We start from the raw sequence: 22,743 nt of genomic DNA on the forward strand, positions 1-22,743 counted from the left end.
GGTAAGCAATTGGGTGTGCTCCTCAGGAGCGCTAATAAGGCTGTCCAGAGAAAGAGACATGGAGCCTTGGTTACAAGGACCTCTTCTGCCTCTGTAGGGATGTCTTCCGGGATTGTTACCCCCTCTTCCTCTGGGGGTATCATCACCACGTGTGGCAGGGAAAGGCCCCTGAGATTTCTTATGCCACATTTTTCCACTCCTCTGATTCCTGGAGAAGGTACGCTGAGGGTTGGAAAACATAGGATTATGGCAGACAGGGTCTTTCCATCTTGCTCACACCTGGCTAGTGTGTCCTTCACTTTGGAGCCAAAAAGGAGCAAAGCTTTGATGGGAGCATTCAGAAAGGAAGACTTGAAGGAATTTGTGAGGTCACAAATGCACATCCAGGCATAACACCTCATAACAATGCCAAAACCCGTGGCTCTGGCCACCCCTTCAGTCACATGTGACAGCAGCCTCATGGATGAGTTGGATATTGATTCCAGGGTTGCGAGCTGCAAAGCCACTTTGTCCCTGACCTCGTCAGACAACTGTCCTGTGAGTGTCCCAGAGAGTTTGGAGATCAAGTGTCTTTGGAACCTTGCAAAATGTGCCAAGTAATTCAGGGACCATATAGTAAAGGTCTCTGATGAAAAAACATGATTCCCAAGTCTGTCCACCACTCGTGACTCCCTGTTGGGTGGGTGGACAGCGGGACTTTCTTCAGCCAAGTCCTTTTTATTGGCCACCACCACCATAGCATCAACTGGTAACCCTTTGGATCAATGCAGGTTCTCCTCGGGAGGGGAAAGAATTTTGTCTGGTCTCCGAGGGATCACCTCAATGGAATCGGGGTTCTTCCAAGCATGCTGCACGATGAGCTGGATGAGCTTGTTTGCAGACAGGGTCATCCAAGAGGTAGAGGTCCAGGTGCAAAAAGCCTGCAGGAACACAGACTCCTCAGATGAAGGGTTGGAGGGTTTCCAGTCACCTGTCTGCTTTAACATTTCCAGGATGTGACCGTGGGGACCCTTCACCATCATTGTAATTCGTGTCTTCCATTAAGGACTCCTCGAGTGAGTCTATGTGCTTCCTCTTGCACATCTTCTTTCGAGGGGGCTCCTCAGTGGAAGTCTCTGAGGAGGACTCGGAACAGCAGGTACCCTGAACAGGGCTTTCCTGCAGCTTCTCTGCCCGGTGTCCTGGGGAAGTGGACTGTGACAGCTGTAGCGCAGGGGGTGAAAACTGAGGTTCCGACATCAAAGGAGTGCTGCCAGAAGCAAGAGCCCTCTCCATCACGTGGAAGGCAGGCCCACCCAAAGAGGGATGGGAGCCCGGAACCGAGAAATACAACCTCGGGACCGGGGTCACACCCCGGTCCAACAAACCCACCCCCACGGATGGAGCCTCAAGCAGGATCGGCACAGACGTGGCTACTGGCACCGAGGAGAGAGGCGGCTCTGTACCCTGAGCAGATGCACCCATCCCCCAATCCCTAGACAGGAAGGACCAGTTCAGCAGTAACCGATGACCAAAGGGACAAACTCGAAGCCTTGAGAGATGCACCGTAGGCACTGAGGTGATGAGTTCCAAGAAGGATGTTGGAACAGAAGGCTTCAGAACCGAGATGGTCGAAGGAGGAGTGCAAGATGGAGTCCATGGATAAGTCAACCCAAGTCCTGCAGGTGGATGAGTCTTAGAAAGTGTGGGGGATCCCCCTAGCTAACAACAGCTGGATTAACAAAACACACCACGTCATGTTCCGACAGGCTCCTGGTGAATCTAGTGGATACTCTGGATGGGTAGTCAGGACATTCGATTAAGGGATAATATGCATGGCCAAGAAACAGATCTATGGATGGGGAGTATTGGGTCTGTGGTACAAGGTCTGCCACACCGAAGTCTATAGTTTTGAGACTGGAAGTAAAGGGGTCAAATCCAGTGAAGTAAGTAGAATGCTCGGTACCTAAGTGGCACTCGGAGCCGAAACGGTCAGTTCCAAAATGGAAGCTAATGCAGTAGTCAAAGGTGTGTCCTGAGCCAAAGTGGCCACAGATGCCGAAGTCGAAATAGGCGAAGTAAGGTCTATGATTGTGCCAGAGGCAGGACCGGTGGTGAAACTGGCATCAGTATCAAAGGTTTCAAGATGGTCAGAGCCAAGGAAGATGGAGCCATAGAGGCAGATTTATGCTCCGAAGATAACTTTGGCACCTTCGATTTCCTAGGCTTGCTCTGATCACCCGATGGTGAAGAAGGAACAAAGTGGGATCTTTTTTTGTCCTTAGTAGGAGGGGTTGAGACTGCCATTGCAGAAATGGCCTCTGAGAAGGAAGACTTGAGTAACCCTTTCAGAATGTCAGAATGAGTTTATTTTTGCGGTCATTAAGAGTGCGTTGACTGAAACTCCGACAAATGTCACATGGAGGCTGCAATGAAAGGTAGGGCACTCCCAAACAGTATACACAGTTATCATGAGAATCACTATTAGGTAACTTGCCATTACATGAAGCACAATGCTTAAAACCTGAAATACTCTTCATATCCATCATCTTGATAGAAAAGACACCACAGGCCAACTGTATAATCCAACTAGAATAGTCAACTCTGTTCAAAAAAGTCACAAATATAACAATACACTGATATGTAGAGAAAAAAAGGGAAACACCTTAATAAAAGCCAAAGTTAATAGGTTAAACAGGAGAGACAATAGCAACTATGGTATTGAAGAAATATCACATTGGTAAGGGAGAAAAGGCCGTACCAACAATGGTACTTGAAAACCAATGGTAACATCAGGTAGAGAGGAAAAAACAAGGTTAGACAGAAGAAAAGACACTGGAAATACTAATCACTTAATAAAATATGAATATATCAAAAATTTTTCACACAAATATCAAAAAAGTTCCACTTAGCTGAGAGTTCGGCTGAAACACGGCTTTATGGCTATGTGACAAACGAGATCTAGGGTAACAGGGAGAAGGGCATTCTGGGTAGAGACTTAGCTCGAGAGTTTTTTGGCTGGCGCAAGCTTGGTAAAAAGGCTGACTCGGTTCCAAGGGCTCGGAATCGAACCCATCAGTGATGAATGGAAAGAAGATTAACATCATCAGATGAAACATTTCCTTAGTTATAGCCATTTGCACACCCAATATTTCTAATGGGGTGCTCTGTATGGAATTTTTAAAATCTGCAAACTCATTGCACTCCCCAAACATATGTTCCCAGTTACCTCTTTCTTCCCTATCTCACCTTCAACATTTGCTATCTGAGGAAAATTCTTTGAAGTCTGCTTGGGGTATAAAAATACCAATGCAAACACCTCCAGCCAAAGATCCTAAACATTCCAGACTTTTTTTGCATACCTGGAAGCCATACATATGTCCTTCCATTGCTTCCTTATGAATTGCTTTTAAAGTCTATCTTCTCAATCTTTTCTAACCTTCTCTTGTTGATTCTTACAATTTATATATGCCTTATGATAATTCCCATTTTAACAGCAGCTTCAGTTCCAAACTTGATTAAAAAGTCTACCAGAGCAGGTATTTCACTTAAGTGTTCCCCTATCCAATTCTCTTTGTCTATACTCTGATAGCAATCTATGGTAGGGAAGGCAGTCTCTAGTCTGCATTCCAAATGTCTTATTGGCCTCATCCCACTCTATTACCTTTTGCTCTAAAGTTATTTGCTCCCAATATCTTAGTTACAGTTTTCTTCACTAAATTTCAGGCCCCCTCTTGCCTACTTTCTATATCCCAACTTGTAGTCATCCCTACTGGCAAAATATACTTTCTGCATTCTTGTGTTGGCTTAGTTTTTAGAATAGTTTCTGCTATGCTACTTTTATGAAAGCAGTATTCTGCATGGGTGTTGTTGTTCTTAAGGATGTGCATCAAAAATCGCACATTCCCTTTATTTCTTAAACTTAAACCAGTTCATCATCCCTTTCCATTTTGAATTATAATCTTCTGTGCATGTGTTATGGATATGAGCCTTAACTGTGCAACTCTAAAATATCCATTAAAATCAGGTAAACCTAAACCACCTTCTTCTACTGGAAGGATCAGCTTATCCCAGTTAACTCTTGCCCTCTCCCCCTCCCAGATAAATTCCTTCAACTCGTTTCACTGTTTACATCTTATTTTCCATATCCATCAACAAAAGCTTCTAGTTTTTCAGTTTTTGCATTATCTTCAGTTTAGTCTCTTCCCACATATCCTTAGCTGTCATAAGCCTTTTCAATTCCTACTCTTAAATACTTCATCTATTGTGTCCTTATAAATATAGGCATTGCTGAACCAATTTGTGTGTGCATACATAATTTCTGTCTATAGCCTTTGTATTATCTTTATCAAAAATACATCCGGAGAAGACCTGAAACTATCTCAAAATGTTCCACAACACACTAATATGTCCTTTTCCAGATTTATCAGGTACAAAATATCATCATCTGCCAATAAAGCCAACTTTTCTTAATTACCGCCATACTGATTTATATCCTTGCATTTCTGAGTCCCTTATTTTCTTTGCCAATGGCTCTCAACAAAAGCAAATAAAAAAGAAGAGGACATCCTTGCCCTGTTCCTCTATCCAAACACAACTTATCAGAGGGGTATCAGCCAACTTTAATTCTTGCCTCCGTTCCTTCATATATCCTCCTAATTAACCTTATTATTGTATCAAGGAATGCAAATGCTTCCATTGCCCTACTGATAAAATCCCAGCTTACACTGCTGAATTCTTTCTCTGCATCAAAACTCACTAACAGCAGCAGTATTTTCTTATATTCTGCTTCCCTCAGGATCACCACTGTCTTATTAATGCTGTCAAATGTTTGTCTCCTGTCCACAAAACCACAGTGATCCATATCTATCAATTTTGGCAAACCCTTTGCCATTCTTTTAGCTAGTATAGGCATAAACATTTTATAATTATTGTTTAAAATTGAAATGGGTCAATATGAAGCTGGGTATGATGGGTCTTTATCATTTTTAAATAACATAGCCACCACAGGTTTCTTCCAAGATGTTGGTGCTTCCCCTCCATTTAAAATACTGTTTATCTACTGCTGATCTTTCATATCTTTATCATTTTTTTCCTAACTTCTAAACTTCCACAAGAATACCATCTGTTCCTAGAGACTTTCTGAAAAAAAGAAGTTATGTACTCACCATAACATTCCATCTGAGTTGTTGCTCTTCATTTGTCTTCAGCCTGTGGGACACCGACCCAGCATGGATCTGACTCGGCTGCCTTTCTCCAGCATCTGATCTGAGCTCCAAGCTCCACCCTTACCCACAATGCCCTTGTGTCCCTCCTCCCTTCAGATCAAGTTTGCTGCTGGAGGAAGAGGGGTCAGTCAAGACTCCCATCTGTATCTGGGTGCGGATGAACATCTGCATCATCCTGTCCACCTCAGCTTCGGAAAGGCTACAGGCGGATCTGGATGAAGAAGCCACTGACATCAGTCTAGAGGGGTGGTGATGTGATGCCGATGCTGGGGAACAGGTCTGACACACCTCTGGCTCTGGGGAGAAGCATGGGGAACGGAGCCAGGGAGACTTGATCCTTGGAGCTGAACGGAGCTTGGCAGGAGGTCCCACTAAGGAATAGCAGTCAGGGGACCACTTCCTAGACTTGTCCTTGTGCCTGTGCTTATCCTCGTCCCTGGTCCTCTTGGTGGTAAGTTGAGTCCCAAAGGCCGGGGTGGGGGTAGAAGTCATACCAGGGGTAGCAGTGGAAGTGAAGGGCTGGGCCCCCGTAGAAGGTGGGGGGAGAAGGCCTTTTAGAATAAGTTTGTTCCGCCTGTCGATCAATGTGTGGGGATTGAATCCCACGCAGATCGAGCAGGAGAAATCAAGGTGGGCAACCCCTAGACACTCAATGCACAGAGTGTGGCCATCAGCTGGGGAAAGCTTGTAGCCACACTCCGTGCACTTGCAAAACAGAGGTTTGGGAGTCTCTGACATGGTCAAAGACAGAGGTAGGTCCAAACCAATGAAAAAAATAAACTTGCCTGTATATATATATACACACACACACACACACACACACACACACACACACCCACACACAACCATGCACACACACACATGCACAAACACACACACACACACACACACACACACACACACACACACACACACACACACACACACGAGACAGGACAGAAAGAAAGGGGCTTTTTTCTTTTAAAGCAACACAAAATGCAGATGGGAGATAGGAAAGATAGAAAAGAGAATTCCTAGACAGAAAGAAGAACTTGAACGGACAAAAAGAAACACACTTACCCAAAAAGCTCAGAGCTAGTGGAACATGATGCTTACAGGAGTGCTGCAAACAAGACCTTAAGGGAGGAAGGAGACAGGGGCATTATGGGTAGGGGAGAAGCTTGGAGCTTGGATCAGATGCTGGAGAAAGGCAGCCAAGTTGGATCTGTGATGGATCTGTGTCCTACAGGTTGGACACCAAATGAAAACAACAACTTCAGATATGATTATACAGGACCATTTTTATCTCATCTTCTATCTTAATTGTTAGATGTCCAACCTCATCCACCTCTAACATTTGCATAATTAAGTGTTCCATAAATATTTCTATTTGTGCTCTTTCTTGATTTCCACATTACTCCACTTTTACAAATTTAAAAAATTTTCCAAAACATCTCTAATACCTCCATAGAATCTCTGGTTATTTTTCTTGTCACAGGCTTTCAAAGTTTGGTGACAACTCTTTCTATTTTTTGCTGCCTAAGTCACTGTGCTAAATGTTTTTGTGCTTTAGAGTTATCAGAAATCATTGCTTAAAAGCCGTCTTTCTAAACTCATGCATATTATCCAGATACTCCCTTATTTTGTCTTTAGCACTCTGCATTTGGTCATGTTCTTGTTCTGTGAGATTCTCCTTATTAGTTTAATCACTGTCAGACCCTCCAGGTAATTATGACTACTTCTTACCCATATTTCTTTCTATCCCATTTTTAAACTTCATTTTCATTTTATCCCACTCACTAGCTATAACTTCTTAAAAAAATGTCTGTCTTCCTTAATAACTCTTGGATAATTTCCACTACCCATTCCTTAAATTAATTTCATTTTGCTAAGGTTTTTGTGCTTTGCAGTTATCAAAAATAGTTGCTTAACATAAACCATTTTAAACTCATGTATATTATCTAAATACTTAATTATTTTCCCTTCAGCACTTTACAGTTGTTCCTCTTCTAGTTCAATAAATCCCCTTTATTTTGCAAGACTAACTTCTGTCAACCCTTCTAGATAATTCCTATTACTTATTTTCCATACCTCTATACTTCTTCCCTGGTTTTAAACTCTATTTTCATTTTATCCCACTCACTAGCTATCTTTTCTAAAGAAATGTCTATCTTCTTTAATATCCACTGAATCATTGCCACTCCCTATTCCTTAAATTCCTCTCTTTTTTACCTAAGTAAGAAAGCACCAGTATCTCATTTTTTATTTCATTACCCTGTATCTTTATCTTAGCTTTTGGTGCATGATATAAAATCTAAATGTGTCAAAATATTAAATACATGTGCTGCACTGAAATATAGTTTTATCCAGTCTAGTCCTGTTATTTTACCTTGGGGATACATAAATTCTGTCTGAATGTCTACTAGTGAATTCACATCTTCCATACCAAACATTCTCATGAATTTCTTCAGACACCTACCCTACTTTGTTATAGGTTCCCTTTTAGACCTGTAATATATCCTCACTATACATGTCAGTGCAATTCGTCCCTCATGCCAGTAGCACCTTACCACCATAAATCTACTATTATTGTCTTTTTTACCTCTTCTATCACCATTGAAGCCTCTTCAACAATTATTATTATTCTGCCCTTTCCTTTTGTCCCCAGTATTCTGCTGAATGTCCATCCTGAAATCCTTTTTTTGCCAAATTCAAATGCTCATTTGTATACAAATGTGTCTTCTGCAATAAAGTTATTTACACCCTACGTTTCTTGATATAATTCAATACTCTTTACTTTTTGTCTGTATGTGTAAGACCATTTACATTCCATGATAATATAAACAGAATAACAGAATAGTCATTAAGATAGAAAGCATCTCTGGTAAGAGGAATTAATGATTATATATACATAGATTGTATATATATATATATATATATATATATATATATATATATATATATATATATATATATAAATCTATCATTTTCCGATTCCTATGTTTTTCTAATTTAGTACTACTTGTCCCATAACAATTTAGAGGATGATAAGAGGTACTGATGATTCTATTCTATTTATTTGTTCAAATAAAATGTTCTAAAGTTTTTCTACTTTATTACTACTGTTCCCTAACTCCCCCCCCAATGTTATTAAATCCACTTAAACCCTTCCCAGTCCCACTGCCCACACCGTCCTTACACTTTTCTTGCATAACCCGTCATTGCTCCACTTTCTTCTTCTCCTGTTTAGGGCATCTTTGCTCCCCATGTATTGCAATCTCCATTATTTGTTTCCCCACCACGCTTTTAATTTAATTTTTTTTAAATTAGGTAATAACATGGCAACAGGCCCATTTCCTATCATTGGTTTCTCCACACCATAGCCAAGCAGTCTCAATTTCTACGCCTTTTAAAAAATGCCTCTCTTATCCATTTTCAAAAAAACCTTATATTTCCCAAATTCCTGGTAGTATACCACTAACATGAACACTTCCTTAATTTCCCTTAAAAACATACTTTAGGCACCCTTATATTTAAAAATGTTATGGCCATATATTTCTGCTTTTTATTTCTTTTCCCCTCCATCTATCATCAGACAACCTATGTAGAAGATTCTATAGGAATGATAAGTGTACTAATTGGTTCTCTGACAGAGCAGCTGATGCATGGAACAGACTACCAAATTACATTAAAGCAAGTACTAGTTTAGATAGTTTTAAGAACAGCCTGGACACTTATTGTAGGAACAAGTGTTTTGGTATATTGGCACGCTAGAATGGCATTAAAGCTCATGCTTGAAATATTTGTATGTATGTATGTATGTATCTATCCCCCACACCATAACCACATTCTTTACAGATAACCGTTTGCAGGCTCCTACTACAGTATCACAATGAGGCAGTTTTTCATTTCAATGATATGTTTAATGATTATAACACTTTGTTCAGGTGACATTATATCTATATATCTACATCTACATGTAGGGCTAATTATAAATTTGTTAGGCCTCTTGGGTACAGGCTCTGTAGTGTCTGGGGACTCCCATGCCCTTTGAGTGAGTAATTCAAGCAACTCATCAAAAGGTGGAGACACCCAAGAGTTGGAGGGTTGAGACCCAAAAGCCTTCAGGTGGACTGACTTATCATCAGAAGGGTTAAGGGATTTCCAGCCACCCCCCTCTGTTTAAGAATTTCTAAGATGTCTGCAAAGGAGATATCTTCTGAGGGGGGACCATTGGGACCCTTCTGACTCATCCAAGTCAGTATCCAAAGTGACTGACTCCTGTGGGGAGTCCAGATGCTTCCTCTTGCAAAGTCTCTTTCTAGGCACTTCTTCAGTGGGAGCTTCTGGAGAGGTCTCGGAAAAACATGGCTCAACCAATGGGGCTTCCTGAGGCTCAGGATCTCTACACTTCAATGAAGCATGTGATGAAGAGGCAGACACCAGTGCTTTCAGGAAGGGAGCTTCTCAAATTGATGCAGTGGTTGTCGGGGCGGCCAAACCCTCCTCATAGCCTTGAAGGCCCCTCAGTACTGATGAGAGGAATCCCTTGGAACCAAAGATTCGATGGAAACTGCACCAGTATGGAAGGCTTTGAGCCAGAGGATGGGGCTGAACTCACTCGAGCCGAAGCCCTGAGAGGTAAAGTTGGCACCTAGTCAGTCCTACTATCCTCCCCGTACCCAACCGGTGAGTGTTGGCCCCGAGATCCCTCAGTCGGCGCTGAAGACATCAGGGCAGTCAGGACTGAAAAACCTAGAGTAGGTGTCAGTCCTGAGGGGTCCACAGTCATCAGTTCTGCACTCTCCGGCTCCGAAACTTCCAGGCAGAATGGAGGAGAAACTGAAAATGTTGGAGGAACTAAGGTTGGCGCCGAAGCCCCTGGGGTTGGTGCTGATAAGATTTTTGCCAGCGCCGGTATCTGTAGAAGCTTCTTCACCACACGGTCCACATTCAAATCAGACAGTCTACTTGAAGCCCGTGAAAAATTTGAGGAAGCCATCAACTGTAATATGGGAGAATTTAATGTAGGAGATACCGGCTCCAAGGTCGGGGACTGGCTCCTAACCATAAAGACAGTTGGTTCCGAAGGCTGTGGAACTCATGTCGAAGCTTTACTAGAAGCTGATTTTAAAGTAGATGGACTCTTTGTCAGTTCTGAATGCTTTTTGGATTGCTTGTCTGACTTATCCAGTGACTCCTGGAAAGAGAATTTCAACAGACCCTTATCCATGAGTTTTCTTTTCCTCTCATGCAACACTCTGGAGCTAAAGGAGTGGCATACAGCACAGCTTTCCAGCAGGTGTACCTCACCCAAACAGCAGACATAGTCAGTATGTCCATCAGTTATAGACATCTTTTGCCCACATCCTGGGCCTTTTTTTGAAGCCAAACTTGTCCTTTTCCTTTGCCTGCTGAGACATATTTTCAAAGGTATAAAGGTAAATGCTAAGTATAGTAAATCACAGCAAAAATGTCCTGTAAAAAATAGGGTTCTAACAGTAATATGCACACAAACCAACTAGTAAAGCCTTGAGAAAAAAAGGCTCTGAGAAAATTAGCTATTAATGTAAATTTCAGCTATGAGAAACTATCTGCCCTGTAAATAAAAGGAAGGACTGTAATTTAACAGATAACACACACACACACACACACACACACACACACACACACAAAATGTAATGCTATAGGTCGGTGACAAAAAAAAGCCTTAAAACACGGCCACCAACATCTTATTTTAATATTAGTATAAGATAACTATGTGCCCTGTGTAAAAGAAGGGCTATCATGTAATACAAACACATTCTTAATATGATACTAAGATAAAGAGAAAAAAGGGCCTAAAAACACGGCCACCAATTTCTCAGTAATTTAACTAACTGAGATAGAGATAGGGAGAAAAAAGGCCTAAAAATGGCTCTAATAACTAAATATTATCTAAATAATCTAAGTATAGACTTAACACTATAAAGTAACTATTTATTTCAATGACTAAGTAACAAACTAAGCTATTATAACAGATATTTATGAGAAAAATAAAGTTATTTACTGGCCAGAGCCGGTGAACATCCAATCAAGTTGCAGCAGCAAACAAGATCTAAAGGAAGATCAAGATGCATCACGGGATAGAGAGTTGGCCTTGAGCTGGTTGAAGACCTTAAGCTTTTGCAGTTGGCCGAGTCGGAGCCGAGGATCAGCTCCGAATCCATCAGTAAAAATGAACGGCAAGATAGAACAACTTCACATCAAGTTTTCCTTCATTACAAATTTGGTTAACTGTATTCGTGAATGATAAGAGAGCAGTGGTGGTACTGTGGGTAGGGCGGAAGCCATGTTGACAGGGAGGTAGAAGACTGTTATTCAGTATATATTGTTGGAGCTCAGTGTGAATGCATTTTTCTAGGATTTTTAAGATGGGGGACAGATAACGATAGGACGGAAATTGGAGGTATCTATTCAACTGCCATCTTTATGTAGAGGGAGAATATATGCTTTCTTACAGATGCTAAGTATATAGGGGTTAGGTTGTCAGGGACACAACTACCTGATTTTATTTTAAGGAGAAGTTTGGTTATGGTAGAAGTAGGAATAGGGGAGAGAGAGAAAATGTAGCAGAGGGAGGGTTAGCAGGAGGGTTGTGATCATAGTAGTGGTTAGTATTAGGAGATGGGGTGGGAAGGAGGCAGTGAGTTTTGCTATGGTTTCATGAAGTATGTATTGCTACATAAATTCTTCTCGCCGAGGTAATGGCCACCAAGAATGAAGTCTTCCAAGAAAAGAATTTTATATTGCAAGTGGCAGCAGGCTCAAAGGGATGACGAATCTAAGTTTGTAGGACCAGCATCAAATTCCAAGGTTCAATGGGGTCTTTGAAGGGCGGTTTTATATGTATGACTCCTTTCAAGAAAGTTTTACAGAGACGGTGAGATATTTAAGAGGAATCTTGGAAACTGTTATGGAAGTTTGAGATAGCTGCTAAATGGACTTGGATTGTAGAAGCTGATGTTCCTGGAGTAAGGTTGATAAATACTCGAACACCAAATTATTTGGAGCTGAAAAGGGGTCCAGTCCTTTTTCTCGAGACCAAAAAACAAATCTGTTCCATTTACTATAATAAATTTTTCTGGTGGACAGTTTTTGGGAAGCCAGAAGTATTTTCCATACAGGGGAAAATAGGTTATTTTGCTTGGCAATTACCGGAAGTGGAGGTACCAAGCTGTCAGCTTGAGGCTCGATAGGCTTAGAGGAGCAATCCCTGAGGGTGTGACAGTAATCCTGGAGTTGGATCCAGAGTCCATGGTCAGTGAACCACGTGAGGCCAAAGGAAAGGGAACCATACTTGTCAGGGCCAATAGGGTGCAATGAGGATTACTTTGCTTCTCAACTCAAGTGCTTTCTTTAGGAATTGTGAAATCAGAGGAAAGGGTGGGGAGGCACAAAGCAGTCCCGGGGGCCACTCGTGTACTAGAGCACCCCTTGGGGACTCTGCCTGAGGGGGATTAGGCAAAGTAGCTGCTGGATTTGTGGTTGGTGGGAAACGTAAATAGATCGCAGCAAGGCTGACCCCAGCAATGGAAAATCTCAATCGCTACTTTGGGATTGAGGGACCAGTTGTGAGGCAGGAGAATACATCTGCTCAGCTTGTCCGCAATCACTATAGAATTCCTGGGATTATGCATTGCAACCAGAAAGTGGTTGGAGGCTATCACCCATTGTCAAACTCTCATGGCTTCCCAACACAATGGAAAGGATCTGGTCCACCCTGTTTGTTGATATACCAGACGACTGACATGTTGTCTGACTGGATATCAATTGTCCCCAATGGGAGGGCATATTGGAATGCTTGCAATGCCAGAAGCACAGCCCACAGTTCTAAAACACTGACATGTAAATTGGCCTCTAAGGGGGACCAAGTGCCTTGGACTGTCTTTCCCTGAAAATGCCTCCCCCCCACCCCATCAAGGAAGCGTCCGTGGTTACTACAGACTTGGGCTGAGACGGTGAGAAGGGACGACTCCATAATTCCATTTCTGTGTTCATCTACCAATTCAGATCTTGCTTGCAGTGGTTCATTATGCGGATTGGGTAGGACATGGGATGTATCAGTAGGGACCACTGTGATGATAGTACCCACTGTAGTAATCTCATATGGAGTCTTGCTAGCAATCATTGCTGCCATTGAACCCAGCAGTTGAAGAACTGAATGAGCTGGGACTTTGCCCTGACAGAGTATTACTTAGAGTTGAGAACTTCCTCTCTGAAGCCTGTGAAGAGAAAGGGCGACCAGGCAAGACCTTGTGTCAAATGTTGCAACTATGAATTCCAGGCTTTGAGTAGGTACTAGTTTTGACTTCTTTTTGTTTATTGAGATCCCTAAGAGCCATGCTAGCTGCAGAGGGTAGTGCAAGGTGAGAAGCAGTAGATGCTTGGTGGGGGCGGTAAGGAGCCAATCATCTAGATATGGAAACACTTGGAATCCTTGCAGTCTCAAGTGAGCTTTTACTACTGCCATATGTTTGGTGAACACTCTGGGGACTGTGGAGAGACCAAAGGGCAGCACTCAAAATTGGTAGTGACTGGCTCCCAGCCAGAAGTGGGAATATCTTCTGGAGCATTTGTCCATTTTTATATGGTAATACGCATCCTGAAGATCTACCAAGCACAACCAGTCATCTTTTTCCAGAAATGAGAGGATAGATTGAACCGTGACCATCTGAAATTTGTTTGTCTGATGGACTTGTTTAGGATGCTGAGGTCCAAAATTGGCCTCCAGTCCCCTGTCTTTTTTGGCACTAAGAAGAACCTTGAGCAAAATCTGGATTCTGTCTGGTCTGGTGGGACTGTCTGGATGACGCTTTTTTGGAGCAGTTTTCAAAATTATTGTGCTGCTGCATCCCTCTAACTGGGTGGAATGTCAGGGACTCGCCTTTTTGTCCTTCGTTAAAGATCGAAGGGAATGTGATAACCTCTGGTAATTATCATCCACACCCAAGAATCTGTTGTTATGGAATGCTAGGCAAAGTGGTGCAGAGAGAATCACCCCAGAGGCAAGCAATTGGGCTGCTCTTCAGGAGTGCTAGTAGGGAAGCCCAGAAAGGGAATCTCTGGACTCCTGATTATGCGGACCCCCTCTGCCTCAGGGGGGGCATCTTCCTGATGAAATCCCCCCTCTGCCCCGGGGTGAAACCTTGTCACGTGTGTCACGGAAAGGCCCTTGGAATTTCATGAACCACATCTTTCCACTTCTATGATTCCTAGAGTAGAATCATCGGGGAGTGGAAAAATGTAAGCCCACAGCAGACAGGGTCTTGCCGTCCTTCTCACACCTGGCTAGCGTGTCTAACGTTTGGACTGAAGACAGAGGAAGCATTAACAGGAGCATTGATGAAGGAATACTTGAAAGAGTCCACAACGTTGCACAAGTGCATCCAGGCATGACATCTCATGACAACATTTGTACCCACTGCTCTGGCCTCCCCTTTGCTTGTAGGTGCAATCAACCACATAGATAAGTTAGATATGGATTCCCAGGTGTTAAGCTGTGAAGCAAATTTGTCTTGTACCTCATCAGACACTGTTTCTGTTAAGGTTCCTGAGAGTTCCGTGATCAGGTCTCTCTGGAGGTGGGTAAAATGTGCCAAATAGTTCAACAACCATATGGCAAATGTCACTGAAGTGTAAACCCGCTTCCCTAGTCTGCCCATCATCCAAGACTCCCTGTTTGGAGGATGGACAGCAGGATTCTCCTCTGTGAGTTATTTCCTTGTGGCTGCTCCAACCACCACAACATCTACTACCAAGCCTTTGGACCAATGGGGCTGATCCTCTGGAGGGGAAGAGTATTTTGTCCAGTCTCCAGGGGATTGGCTCAATGGTGTCAGCGGCCTTCCAGGCACACTGCATGATGAGCTTGACCAACTCATGTGCAGGCGGGGTCACCCATAAAGTAGAGGTTCGAGCATGGAAACCCTGCAAGAATGCAGATTCCTCAGAGGAAGGGTTAGTGAGCTTGCAGTCACCCCTCTGTTTCAGGATCTCCAGTATGTCTCCAAAGGAGACATCCTCAGGGGGTGACCATGGGGACCCTTCCTCCTCATCGTAATCTATATCTTCGGTGAGAGATTCCTCAGGGGAATCAATGTGCTTCCTCTTGCATGATCTCTTTTGGGGTGGCTCTTCAGGGGTAACGTCTGAAGAGGACTCTGAAGAGAGGTGCCCTGCAGTAGAGTATCTTGCTGCTCCCATGCCTGATGTCCCAGTGTAGTGGACTGTGTCAGCTGCGAACCAGAGGACATGTATATGTGACATTCCAGCACCAAAGGGGCCAACTGCAAGCCTGCTGAGGGAAGTGCCTTCTTCATAACCTGGAAGGCAGGCCTGCCCAAAGAGGGATGAGAGCCCAGAACCAAGAAAGACAACCTCAGAACTAGGGTCACACCCCAATCTGATAAGCCCATCTCCAGGAATGGAGCCATGAGAGGATTTGGAACTGCCAAAGCAACCAAAACTGCAGATGGAGCCTTAGAAAAAAATCGGTGCTGTACTAGGGTTCACAGGGGTCACGGTGCTGACAGACCAGTCATAGGCTCGAGGGTGGATCAGCTCCAACTTAGTCATGGTCCAAAGGGTAGTTTCTGGAACCACTGTAAGATCCGAAAAAGCTGGCACAGGGATAAGCGTCAGCATCGAGGGCTCCAAGACCTGCGGGGAGGTTGAAGGAGGAACACAGGTTGGGGTCTGTGGAGAAGAAATCTTGGCTCCGGGTAGGAGGGAGGTCCTAGATGGAGTTGGGATGCCTCTGGCCACTAGGTCTGATCCACAAGTCTCACTACATTGACCTCCAAAAGGCTCCTGGTGGAACAGGCTAACATCCTCGATGGAGATTCAGGCCAGTCAAGGAATGGACTTAGCTGTTGTCCAACAAAGGGATCAACTGACAGAGAATATCAGGTCATAGCCAATGTCTCGACCTTCAGCACCATGGTTGGAAGACCAGAAGGTTGTAATGATAGGGGGGGTGACCAGTTTTAAGGGACAGACTACAATTGGTGCCAAGAGTGTCTGTGGTACCGTGGAAGGGGTCGGTACCTTGGGAATAGTAGGGGTTGTCGGTTCCATAGTCAAGGACGGCACCATGGATGGAGTTTTAGACTCTAGTGTTGAGGTAGATTTCGAAGTCATTTTGGCATGTTTCGTTTTCGGTTATGTATGAACCTGAGTCTCAGTGTTTGTTGATTTCCGGGATTGAGGAGACGATGTCACTGAATGGCTCCTCTTCTTCATCTCTTTGTTAGGAGGGGTTGAGACCTCTGCCTCAGATAAAGCCTCCGAAAAAGGGGTTTTCAAGAGACCCTTTAAAATTAATTTGTTCTTGTATTCAGCTAAGGTATATATACACACACACACACACACACACACACACACACACACACACACACACACACACACACAAAAAGAAGGACTTTTTTTAAATTTACCAACAATGATAAGTAGAAAGTATACCCAAAGGGTAAAGGGAAGGGGAAAGAGAATACCAATGATAGTATTTAAATTACCAAAAGGTAAGGGGAAGGGAGGGGCCTGTACCAATGATGGTAAGAAGAAATACCAACAAGGTAAAAAGTAAAGAAAAAATCACTCACACAGTAGGGAACTATTACTAACTATAAACTATTAAGATATAAGAGAAATATAGAAGATCATAAGGGTAAATTTGCAACAATTAAGAGAAAAATGAAACAGCTTGAGAGCTGGCCTAACATGTCTTGAAACTCTATGCAGCAAATGAGATCTGAGAAGATGGTCACTATGGGTAACCTTAGCTCGAGATTTTTTGGCTGGCACGAGCTTGTTATGTCTGCCGAGTCGGTTCTGAGGAGGGAACCAAGACCCATCCGTCATGAATGAATGAAGATTAACAACATCAGATAAATACTTAATCTGATGTTGTCAATCTTTATGTCATACTTGTCAGTGGGACAGAGTCCCTAGCTACCTGAATTCTGGGAGGTCTCAGGGAAGAATATTCCTGAGCACCATCAAACCGAAAGATGCACGTCCCCTAGAGACCTGATCTAATTTGTAATGAGTGATAAAGGTATAAGGAGAAGGCCATGTGGCTGCTGCACAAATATCATCCAAAGAAGCTCTTGCATGAAAAACTGCTGCAGTTGCTACAGCTCTAGTTGAGTGCATTTTCACTGGATGCTGAAGGTGAAGCCCTTTTGAGTTGTATATAAAGGTAATGCAATGTCTGAGCCATTTTGCTAAGGTAACCTTTGTAACTGGATTACCTAAGGAAAGCAAAGGAAAGGCAACAAATAGCTGATCAGATTTTCTGAAATCCTTGGTTCTATGAAGATGAAAACGTAGTTGTCTACGTACGTCTAATAAATGTAGGCAATATTCCCTTTATTGGAGAAATTAGGAAAGAAGGCTGGCAGTTGCAATGTTTGGTTGATACTGACTTCTGAAACTACTTTTGTCAAAAAGGAGAGGTTAGTTCTGAAGGAAGTTCTGTCTTTGTGAAAAAGTATGTAGGGAGATTTACAGGATAAATCTTGAATTCCAGAAACTCTTCTCGCAGAGTTGATAGCTACTAAAAATAAGGTTTTCTAAGTCAGAAATGTTAAGTCACATGTAGCTGATGACTGAAAAGGGGGAAGTCTTAGAGCTTGTAGAATGGACGGTAAATTCCAGGGAACTATGAGCTCCTTCAAAGGAGGTCTCAACATAAGGATGCCCTTCAAAAAGGCCTTACAAAGCTTATGTGACATAAGTGTTGAACCACTGAAACCAGTATAGAAATTTGACATGGCAGCCAGATGGACTCTAATGGCAGAGGCAGGAGAACCAGTTTGATAAAGACCAGCTAAAAAATCCAATACCTTATGTACGGGGACTGTATAAAGATCTAGAACACTGGTAACAGCCCATCTAGCAAACTTTTCCCACTTACCCTGATACAGTTTCCTAGTAGAAGGCTTGGGATGGGCCACAATGATTTGGTGGACAGGGGAGGAAAGGAGGGAAAGCCTGGCAATCATGGGACCTGGAGAAGCCATGCAGTGAGCTTGAAATGTTGGAGATTAGGATGAACTACTCCTTCTGCGTGAGATAATAGATCTGGAGCTGGGTCCAGAATCCAAGGTTTCTGAAGCAGATGAGGCCAAATGAAGGGAAACTAAACCTGCCAAGGCCAGAATAGGGCAATGAGGATCATTGTGTTTTCCAACCTCTTGGCTTTCTTTAGAAATTGGGATATCAGGGGAATTGGGGGAAAGGCATACAGGAGACCGGGGGGCCAACTGTGGGAAGAGTGTTTCTTGGTGATGGAGGGGGGGATCAGGGCAAAGTAACTGCTGCACTTGTTGTTTCACGCAGCAAGGTTGGCCCCAGATAAAGGATAGAGAGATCATTCGTGAGGCATAGGAATGGATCTGCTCAATTTGTTCACAATCACGTTGGAGGTTCCCCAGAATGTACATTGCCACTAGAACGTGGATGGAAGAAATCACCCATTGCCAAACTCTGAGGGCTTCTCGACACAAAGGGTAAGATTTGGATCCTCCTTGCCTGCTGATATACCAGACTACTGACATGTCGTCTGTCTGAATTGCTACTGTCACTAATTGGAGGACATCTTGAAATGCTTGCAACACTAATAGCTCTGACCTCATCTCTAGAATATTGATGTGCAAGTTGGCCTTCCATTGGGACCATGTGCCTTGGATTGTCCTTTCCAGATAATGTTCCTCCATCCTATCTGGGAGGCATACATGGTCACTATGGCTTGTGGTTGATAAAGGATGAATGGTGAGCCCATGAGAATGTCATTGGAGTATAGTCACCACTCCAGATCCTGCTTGCAGTGATTGGTAATCAAGATAGGATAAGACATTGGTTGATCTATCAGGGACCACTGGGATGCTAGTAGCCACTGTAAAATTCGCATGTGATATCTCACTAACAGGACCAGAGTGATCAAGGCTGTCATATAGTCAAATGCTTGAAGAACTAGTCTGGCTGGAGTGGTTTTGCACATGATGATTTGGCTGACCTGGGATCTGATCCTTTGTAGCCTTTCCCTTGGAAGAAAAGCAATTCCTGCAATTGTGTCTAACATGGCTCCAATGAATTCTAGATGTTGTGATGGATGTAGATTCAACTTTTCATTATTTACAGTAATGCTCAGAGATGCACAAAGATGTAGAGTGTAGTCTCTTGCTCGGTTTGATGCCTGGTGGTACGGTTTGATGCCTGGTGGCAGCGGTGAGGAGACAGTCATCGAGGTATGGAAATGCTAGAAAACTTTGCAGTCTGAGGTGAGCTGCTACCACTGCCATGTATTTGATGAACACCCTGGGGGCTGAGGTGAGACCAAAGGGCAGCATCCTGAACTGGAAATGACTGGCTACCAGCCGGAAGAGCAGGATCCTCCTTGAGAGTTTGTCTATCTTTATGTAGTAATATTTATTGAAGCAAAATTATTGATACACATCCAATGAGGTTATATTTTCACCTATTATACTTTTCAGTTTTTCTGATACTCAGTACATAGTTTAATTTAATTAAATTTTAATTTTTTTCATTCAATCCAACATTTTCCACATTTGCTATTTCTACACAAAAAATACTATAGAACAACAACAATATAAATATAAACATATATAATAATAAACATGCTCAGCTAAATAATTATCTCCTAGAACTATTCCATTTATTCCTAGAATATTTGCTAAAAAATTATTCACTTATTCATTTTTCATTTTTTTGCCTTTTGAATTGTATCTTTGTATCTTAAAATGCTAAAGCCTTTCAATTTTTAAATTTTTTTTTTACACTAATTTTTAATTGTTTCTATTGTTAATTTTGTATTGTTTGATAGTAGGTAATTGTTAAAAGTATTTAAATTGAATTATTAAATAAATTATTTTAAAATGTAAATGTACTTATGCATTTGAGTTCTGAAGATGTAGAAGAAGATGTTTATGTAGTAATACACATTCTAGAGGACTATAGAGCACATCCAATTCTCTTTTTCCATAAAAGGAAGAATAAAATGTACCAAGACCATTCAAAATTTGGTTTGCTGTACTGTCTTGTTGAACTGTTTGAGATCCAGAATGGGTCTCCAGTCCCCTATTTTTTGGGTACTAAAAAGAACCTTGAGTAGAACCTGGATCCTACTTGGTCTGGTGGGACTTTTTGGATGACTATTTTGTTGAGCAGTTTTTGAATTTCTGCTAATGCTGCTTCCATTTGATTGGGTGGAACATCCGGACGCCTTTTTTGGATTTTTGGGGTTATGGAAAGTGAAATGTTGTAACCTCTGGAAATTATTCCCTGAACCCATTTGTCTGATGTTATCTGTTGCCAGTCAGGTAGGTGTAAGGATAGCCATCCCCCGATTGCCTCCAGTGGGAAGCACCAGAGAAGGAATCTCTGGACCCCTGGTTCTGCGGGCCATGTCTGCCTCTAGGGTGGTATCTTCCATTACTTCTTCATCTGTCCCGGGGAAAGACCTTCCCACATGAACCCTGGAAAGGCCCTTGGGAGTTTTTGAACCATAATCTCCTACTTCTCTGGTTCCTGGAGTAAGGACGTTGAGGAGTGGAGAAATGTATGCCTATGGCAGAAAGAGTCTTCTCATCTTCTCATATTTTTTATATCTGGCTAGAGTGTCTTTTACCTTAGGACCAAAAAGGGAGGATCTGTCAAATGGAGCACTGATGAATGATGCTTTAAATGACTCCACAAAGTCACATAAATGCATCCGGGAGTGCCTTCTCATGGCTATGCTTGAACCTGCCTCTCTTGTTATCCCTTTGGTTATGTGGGCAATGAGCCTCAGTGACGAATTAGAAACTGCTTCAAGGGTGACAAGCTGTGAAGCCATTTTGTCCCGTACCCCTTCATCCACTGCCCCTGAGAGGGTATCTGAAAGCTCTTTGATTAGATCCCTCTGCAACCTAGTAAAATGCACCATGTAGTTCAAGGACCTGAGAGCAAAGGTCAATGAAGCATAAAAGCGCTTCCCAAACCTATCGATTGTCCTAGACTCCTTGTTAGGAAGATGGATAGTTGGACTTTCCTCAGCAAGTTCCTTCTTGGTGGCTGCTGCTGTCACCATGGCGTCCATGGGTGAGGGTTGGGCACAAAAAGCCTCCAAGTATACTGACTCCTCCGAGAAAGGTTGGAGGGAAGATCATCAACCCCTCTGTTTCAGGATTTCGAGGATGCCCTCGAAGGAAACACCGTCGGGGGTGACCTGGGGAAATCTTCTCCTTCATCAAAGTCGGTATCTTCGGTGTATGACTCCTTTGGGGAGTCAAAGTGATTCCTCTTGCACTTTTTCTTAACAGGTACTTCCTCAGGGGGATGTTCCAGAGAAGTGTCTGAACAGAAAACCACTAAGGAGGGTATCACTTGGGGTTTTTGTGCTCTCTGTCCCGGGGGAGAGACCGATGGGGCTCTGATCGAGGGGATGTAGAGGTCAGTCCTGAAAGCAATGGCAAAGACTGTGAGTCCCCAATGGACAAGGCCTTCTCCATAATTCGGAAAGCCAGCCCTCCCATAGATGGATGGGAGCCCAGAACCGAAATAGACTCCTTCAGATCTGAGGTCCCACCCCGCACCGAAGAAGCGACTCCCAAAACCAAAGCCTGAAGGCCGAAGCACTGAAGGCCATGGAAGGCTCCAAAATAAATTAAGTCGATCCATGTCCCTCAGAACCGGCCACTGAGTCTCAACTCCTGGAAGCATCCAGTGCCGAAAGTCGTGAGACACTCATGGCAACCTTCGGCTCTGGAGAAGAGGCTGCTACTGGAACCGACAGTTGAAGCCAGGAATGTCAGAACCGTGGGCTCCAATGACTCAACTGGAGTTGGAGGAGGAAGAACTGCTGGTGCCAGAATTGGTCCCGGTGCCGGTCTGGCTAGGAACCGAAGACAATCCCCTCGCCATAAGGAGCTCATCCATCAGTCTCATAATGTCTGATTCAGAGAGGCTCTTAGTAGATCAAACAGAGGCAGTCAAAGGAGACCTAGGGGGCTCAGATCATGAAAGGGGGTTTGGTGGTCTGTCTTTGAATGGGTCAATAGATGGTGAATATACTGATCTTGGAACCATAATTATTTTAGGCTACTCCTGCACTGTGGAATCTTTTGGTGCTGGGGCAGTAGAACTCGGTTCTGTTGTTTTCATAGCTACTGATTCTTTTTTACCATTCAGTGCCGAGGAACTTTTTGACACCGAAAGTTTTTCGATTATTTTCTAGGCAGTTTGCGGAACTAGGAACTCAGGAAGGTCTCTTTTTTGAAGAAAAGGAAGACAAAGAAGAACCGGCTTCCATTTTGGACCCAGAAATGGCCTCTTCGAAATCTCTTTTCAACATACCTTTAAGGATAATTTTTTTCTTTACTCGATGACGGTCCTAGCAGAGAACCCGTGGCATATAGAGCAATCTTCTTGTAAATGAACCTTCCCTAAACAATACAGTCATCACACATGCCCATCCAAAGTGGCATTTTACAATTACATTTCTGGCAAATTTTAA

The sequence above is a fragment of the Protopterus annectens genome, chromosome 13.part0, assembly GCF_019279795.1.
Source record: "Protopterus annectens isolate FY-2018-M chromosome 13.part0, PAN1.0, whole genome shotgun sequence".
Lineage (NCBI taxonomy): Eukaryota > Metazoa > Chordata > Ceratodontiformes > Protopteridae > Protopterus > Protopterus annectens.